The 7,351-nt window shown below is 38.0% G+C and overlaps 1 pseudogene; it reads right to left on the reverse strand.

Annotated features, from left to right (window-relative positions):
• Positions 1-258: 258 nt before the first annotated feature.
• Positions 259-5,389, reverse strand: LOC137712226 (5-amino-6-(5-phospho-D-ribitylamino)uracil phosphatase, chloroplastic-like; annotated as a pseudogene).
• Positions 5,390-7,351: the final 1,962 nt, after the last annotated feature.

Here is a 7,351-nt window from a genome sequence, read left to right on the forward strand (position 1 = left end):
CAACACCAAAATCATCTTAGAAGTTCTACTCATATACATATACATATATATATATATATATATATATATATATATATATATATATATTGTACAGCAAATACATATATTGATACATGATAACATTAAGGGAGTCCAATGCAGACCACTTAAAATCTTTTTTCCTTTTCACTTCTTTTTCCCTTTTCTTCTTATACACATCACTGTTGATATAAAACTATATCTTCATGAATCAAATGACAAATAAACATATGTACAGGGTTACCGGAAATTGTCATCGAATGCTACCCTGGTTAACGTAGACGGATCCTCATCTTCTTCCATTTCCAACTCTGGCTCTCCATACCCGAATTCAGACTCGATAGCAACAAGATTCTTTAAATCAACCATTGATAGCTCGTCCAGGCACCTAACCACCAAGTCTGCAGCTACAAGCTCATATACAGGATGCTTGCTAGCAACAGCCACACACTTCATCCTGGCATCATGGGCAACCTCAATTGTCTGATTTGTTTTCCCAAACACAATACATTGCTCAGGTATGAACTTTAAAAGTTGTACCGCGTACTCAAACATTTCTGGATCAGGTTTTCCCCTTTGAACATCTTCTGCAGCTGCCATCATAATGAAATATTCTTCAATACCAATGGATCCCATTGCAGCCTTAAGAGTTTTTCGAGGGTGTGTGGAGACCAGTGCCATTGGTATCTTGTAATGCATCAAGACATTCACAAACTCTCTAGACCCAGCTCACAATTGATATATTCCACCTTGCAAAGCTTGGTAAATGTCTTCCTTTCGAGCAGCCATTGTTCTCAACTGCACTGGGTCTCGAGACCAACATAGAACTTCCGACATTATTTGTTCATTCTTCATACCTTCTATTATTCTAAGCACGAAAGTCGGGGGAGGAGATTTTCCCTCTTCTTGAGAAAGAACTAGCCATGCTTGCTTCTTAAGATCAGTATTATCTTCAATCAAAACTCTTTCTTACTTGAATATTGCAACTAGCCAACCATCCCCATCCGCTCTTGCCAAAGCAAGGGATTGTGTGGTGAAGGGTTATCTACTTTATTCTCTGGTGGCCACAACCTAGGTTTTCGATCTACACCAGTATCAGGAGGATAATTCCATTTCTGAGGAAGTTTATCCTCCTTGAATGAATACATCTCCTTCGCTAGCTCCATTGCAAGGGCCTTGATCGAAGAATTCTTTAACTGACCAACCCTCAACCTTGACAAAGGAGAAGCCATAACAACCCTTTTACCAAGAACTTCCGCTATAGGAAACCGACAGTTATTAGGCAACCTCCTCTTGTTGGAGAAATTCTTAACGAAAGCTCTCGTATATGGTGGTCAATGTCCAAGAAAAGACGTTGAAGCAATTGATTCAGCCCTCGACTCACTAACAATACCTCAACCAAGGTAAACTTGTATAACTTCACAAATTATCCTTATTCAACAAACCCTTTTTAACTTTCAGTTGAATTTCCACAAATAAACCCGATATTAAACCAATCTAACACCAATAAATCCTTTTCCAGCTGAGGATTCAAAACTCTAATCCAACTTTCCCTCTTCAAGTCCACTCAAATTTCGCCCAATCCTATACATATTTGGTTGAGTACCCCATAATTTTGCTAAAACTGAGTCCTAATTATGCTTTACCAAATCCAACTATGTTGTCAAAGAACCATACAAAAAAATCCCTTGATGCAAAAACTAAGCATAACCCATTAGACCCATCAACCTAAATTCCCAAATTAACAATACCCACAACTTCAAATCTATTAAAAATCCAACACCAGAAAGTAAAAAAAGCTGAAAGATAATGGGGAAAAAATATTAAAAATATACAAAATATAAACAACAATTCAACAGAAACCCACCAAATTTTAGCCAAAATGCATTTCTTATAACCTCTAAAATTAATCAGATTTTAACTCACAAACCAACCCAATTAGGCAATAACTATATAAATATATGGGTAAATTACACTTTACCACCTCAGGTTTGGGGTCGATTTCAATTTCTTACAACATCTTTAATACATTTCACTTTCATACCTCAAGTACTATTTTATTTCAATATAATACATCCGTTATTTTCCATCCATTGATCCGTTAAGAGCTGACGTGGCTACCACATTTATGCCACATGGCTGCCAAATGTGTGCCACGTGGCAAAAAAAAATTTAATTTTTTTTTTAAAAAAAAAAAGCCACTGATCCCCGCAGCCCCCACCCCTGCATACAAACCCACATACCACCCAACAAACGCAAAAACCTTCCCCCTGGCGCCGCAACCTTTTCTTCCCCCCTCTCCACGCCGCAACCTTCCCTTCCCTTCCCCCCTCCCCCTACCCCCACCCCCGCCGCAAGCAAACCAAGAAACATCCACCCCCCCCCCCCCCCCCCCCCCCCGCCAAAAAAAACCTGCAACCAAACCCAGAAAACTCCCCCCCCCCCCAAACATACCCAAATCCGAACCCTTCCCCCTCCCTCCAAAAAAACCCGAACCCAGTGCTCCACGATGCATCGTCGAATGGGCTTGTCGGTTGGTCGGTCGGCTCAGGCAACGAGGTACGTATTCAAATTTTAAATTTTTTCGATGCTTGGTTGGTGGTTTGAATGAAGTTAGGTTTGCTAAGGGTGGGTGGGGTTGCAGATAAGAGAAGGTCAGATAAGGTGGGTTAGGGGTGGGGGGTTGCGGGGAAGGTAAGGGTGGGGTGGGATGGGATGAGTTTTTGGATGGGAGGGAAGGTGAAGAGAGTGAAGGAGAGGGAGGTGGTTGGGAGGGAGAAGAGGGGTGGGGTGGGTTTTTGCGTTTTCAAGTTTTTTTTTTTTTTTTTTTTAGGTTTCTTTTTTAAATTAAAAAACTATTCTTTTTGCCACGTGGCACACATTTGGCAGCCATGTGGCAGCCACATCAGCTCCTAACGGATCAATGGATGGAAAATGTAACGGATGTATTATATTGAAATAAAATAATACTTGAGGTATGAAAGTGAAATGTTTTAAAGATGTTGTAAGGAATTGAAATCGGCCCCAAACCTAAGGTTTTAAAGTGTAATTTACCCTAAATATATACACACACACACAAAGACAGAGACTTTTTGGTATATTACAATTATATAAAGTAAAACCCGGGAAGAACCAAAGGGTTTGATGAAGGATTAAAGGCCTGAGATGTCATAAAGAGAGAGAAAGAGAGAATGTTTGGAAAAATGATTGGATGAATCTCTCCCTTTTTTGCGTTTCTTCAAGGGAGGTGTTTTTCTGTGGCTTATAAATTGTGCTCGGAGAGAGAGAAAAGCGGTCATGCCAGCAAAAGTATCTGGCTTATGGACACGTGTCGGTGATTTGGTCTGATAACTTGCTTCTTTTCTCAAAAAAAAAAAAAGAAGGTAGCACCTTTCATTTACTATTTGAGTTGCTAGTACTTTGTTTTAAAATGCATTTTTCTTACGTGTCAGAAAATTTATAAGGTCGATTGCTACTTTTTATAAGTTAATAAATTGGGTTGTGCAATATATTTTATTTAAAAATATTGTTTAGCAAAGAGTTTGCAATAAAAATTGAACATATGATATTTGATTTTTTTTAAATAAAAAATAAAATTTGAAGAGTGTTATTTTTAGCTGTGATTGTGTAAATCCTAGATGGATTTGGTTTGTAGATTATCTGTTACTCTAGTTGTTCTTTCCCTATAGGATTGTATTTACTTGGAGAACAAGTTAATCCTCTCCTTTCAGCTACTATAAATAAAGGCACTGTGTTGGGTGGAATACACACAAGAATCCCTGAGCATTTTACAACCTATCCACTCTCTCTTTTTGCAGCACCCCTTCCCTTCCTTAGCTATTTTCTCTGATTGCGGGAGCAGCTTAACCTTTCTTCGAATCAATGGAACTCAAATGGAGATAAAGATAAGAGGTAGAGATTGTCCCACTAAGTGTGCCAAATTTATAAACACGAAATTCATGCAACAAATGAAACAAGAACACGTGTACGAAATAATGAATGAATTAGAGTTAATCTTTGAACTTGATCCTCTTATTTGATTTACGAAGATGTGTCTGTGGTTGATCGTAGAGACTTGATCTTAAATCAGACTTGATTTCTTCAAGGGTCCTCGAGGCTTGATCTTAAATGAAGCATACCACGACCGATTTCACGTGGTGGGAGGTCCTCTGCTTTGGTGTGGATGACACGACACGTGTATTTGTTGTGCTTGTTGATTCTTTACAAGCTTGATGAAAAACATGAGTGTTTAGACATTGAGTGTTTGAGCATCATAGGGTGTGCGTATGTGAGAGGTCTTCTTTGTCTTAAATTCTCGTATTTATAGGCCTCTCCATATCTTGATTGAGGCTTCATTTGGTCTTAATTTTGGACTTAATTAAATGACGAAAGAATCAAGACTTGATTTGGAAGTGTGAAGATCCTTCCAACTGTTTGCGCTCAAGAAGCAAACAATTCCAGATTCATCATCTTTGCTAAATCTGAGGCCACACAAAAGCCAAGTCGGCCGCTTCAACTTTCAACAGCGTTCTCACTTTTGCCACCGATGCCACAAAATTTGTTAGAGCAGCCGCCTTCAAGTACGGCACGTTAGCACTACAATCTTACAACAAAAACTTCCATGCAGTTGTGAGATGTGGAAGATAAATTTATATACAGAGAGAATTAGATTGGGGATGAATTCTAAGCCTGTATTTCAAATGGTATATTTTGAGTTCGATTTCTGCCTCTGGTGAATTGCACAATGGTGCCCAAAGTGACGCTGAAATTGTTGGAAATTTTGAGTAGAAATTTCTTTGTCCCACATTGGCCATTCCCAAAAAGTTTCCTCACTTTAGAAAGCTTTGTCCCTTATAGAAAGTGATTGGAGTGATAGGCCTTGGAAACTAAAATTGGGTTCACCTTTGGGGTTGGGCTTTGGGGTGTACTAGTTAATTGGTAACTAATCTCTAATAATTAAATTAATTAATTATTTTCGAATTTAATTAATTTCAAATTTAATTAATTAATTATTTTTTACCAACAGACTCATCTTTTCAGATGAAGTCTGAAGAGTGAAAAAACGCAGAACATAGAAAGAAAACACCCCTCTGAGAAGATGTCTCCCAACAGATGCATCCCTTCCTCATACTTGTTGCGAACAGGCATAATCATATTATATATACATCCATCTGCATGGCATTTAGAAAACAGAAAATACAATTCTTCTTCTATAATGCAAAACATCCTTACTGAGAGAACCATATAGAAATTCGCCAGAAGCCAAGTTTTCCCGTGCTGGAATTCTGACTTGATCGTTGAATCCTGGTGAAGCAGACGTCCGTAGAACTACAAGCACTGAGTAGGGACGAAATTTCTGTTTCAAGGACATTGTGGTACTCAAGCCTCGATCTTCAATATTTCTGTTTAATACTATTTCATTGTTCATACTCTGTTAATTTCCTATTTGCATTTATTATTTATTAGCATATATAATTTTATCACAGATTGTTGACATATACTCAGCAGAAATGTCTCTGTGAATCTTCATAGTCTTCGAAATGATAGACTGCCGAGACGAAGCCACTAGTTGGTCTTTTTTTTTTCTTTTTTTTTTTTTTTTTTTTTTAAAAGTCATATATGAGAGAAAGGCCAAGCTTTGCATGAGTTTATTTTTAATTATAAACGATATTCCACATTAACCTACACTAACTAGAGAGGAAGGAAAAGTGTTTGAACTCGAGACATAATGGGTTGAACATAAAGACCTTAACAACCAAAGCGGTTCACCAGGATTTATAGAGAAAACTCGACTTTCTTCCTCAATATGTTTCATTTAGTTAAATTTTTCGTAAAATTATTATTACAAAGTTATGATAAAAGAGAGAGAGAAAAAAAGTGTAATGTGACGAGAGCAACCAAAATGAGTATATAACGTGTGGAGACGTGTTTTAGACTTTTAGGGGGCGTTTGTTTGCCCTCACTAACTCGGATTAGACTGGACTGGACTAGCTATTAGTCCAATACTGTGTTTGTTCCCTGCTGGGACAAACATTAATGAGACTAAAGGGGACTAGCATGGACAAAACCCTTCACTAAGAGGTCTTAGTGAGACCCCCCAATAACCATGGGACTAGCTAAGACTATCCTCTATTTCTCGTCCTTGTCATGCTCAACGACCACTCCTGACAGACTCCTCTTCATCGCCGGTCATTTAGATCAATCATTAACTTCCCGACTCTCTTTCAGATCCATTTCACAACTAACTTTCATATAAAATATACCAAATTGAAGCTGGGAGTGACAAGATTACGATTTTACTTGAATCAAGGCCAAAATGTGGTCGAATGTGGCCGGAAAATGGCCTGGAAGTCTCGGCCTGTTTGGGCTTCTTCAAATCCATCACAAATTCGAGCATGCAAAGCTAAGATCTCGGTCCAGGGATGGTGATGAATTTTTTGGCGGTGCTAACTTCATCCAATTTAATGAGGGTTGGCCAAAAAACACCTCAAGAAACCTGCAACTCGTCGGGAAATTGGAGTCGTGAGGTTCCGTTCGAACAACGTATAGCTAGAGAGGGAGGGAGGACAGAGAAATAGAGACTGGAATCAATAAAGAGTTTGACCAGAAATGAGAAAGAGACATGAATTGAGAGGTCTGAGAGGAAAAAAAGAGGGAGAGGGTGGGACGATGAGAGAAGAGGAAAAGAGTGGGACGGAAATGGTAGGAAAAGATGGAGAAAAAGATAAGATCATAATAAAATATTAATAATTTATATATTAAATAAAATAATATTAGAATTTGTTATTATCAAGCTTCTTAGTCCAATACTGCACCAAACGCTTCACTAAGTTAGTCTATTTTAGTCTAGTCTAAGCCAGTCCAGCTTAGTCCTTGAAGCTAATCCAGTCCGAGATAGTCCGGCGCAACAAACGCCCCCTTAGTGTAAAAGGTAAATTTTTCTCTCGATGTTATAATAATTATATTAATTGTCAATTGTCACAAACTAAGAGGAAAAATTGTACCGATTTCATCTAATTACAATACTCATCACCATTCAAGTGAATCGGCTATGATACATCTCATTTACTGGTAACAAGAATATTGTTACATTGTAGGCAAGTGACAATTTGATTTGTTTATTAGAAAACAATCTTCAAATTAAGATTTTAATGGTAACTGGAAATACTAGACTATATTGATTTCCTTATTAAACACATGCAATGAATTGACAAAATTGATAATCCTAACTGCTGAACAAGTCAAGCCGATCCAGTCTATTTGTGCGAAACATTCGGGTTGGTTGATTTCAGTTTGGTTAATAATACTTCCACCCAATTCAATTCACTTATTG

This window comes from Pyrus communis, chromosome 13 (assembly GCF_963583255.1).
Source record: "Pyrus communis chromosome 13, drPyrComm1.1, whole genome shotgun sequence".
NCBI lineage: Eukaryota > Viridiplantae > Streptophyta > Magnoliopsida > Rosales > Rosaceae > Pyrus > Pyrus communis.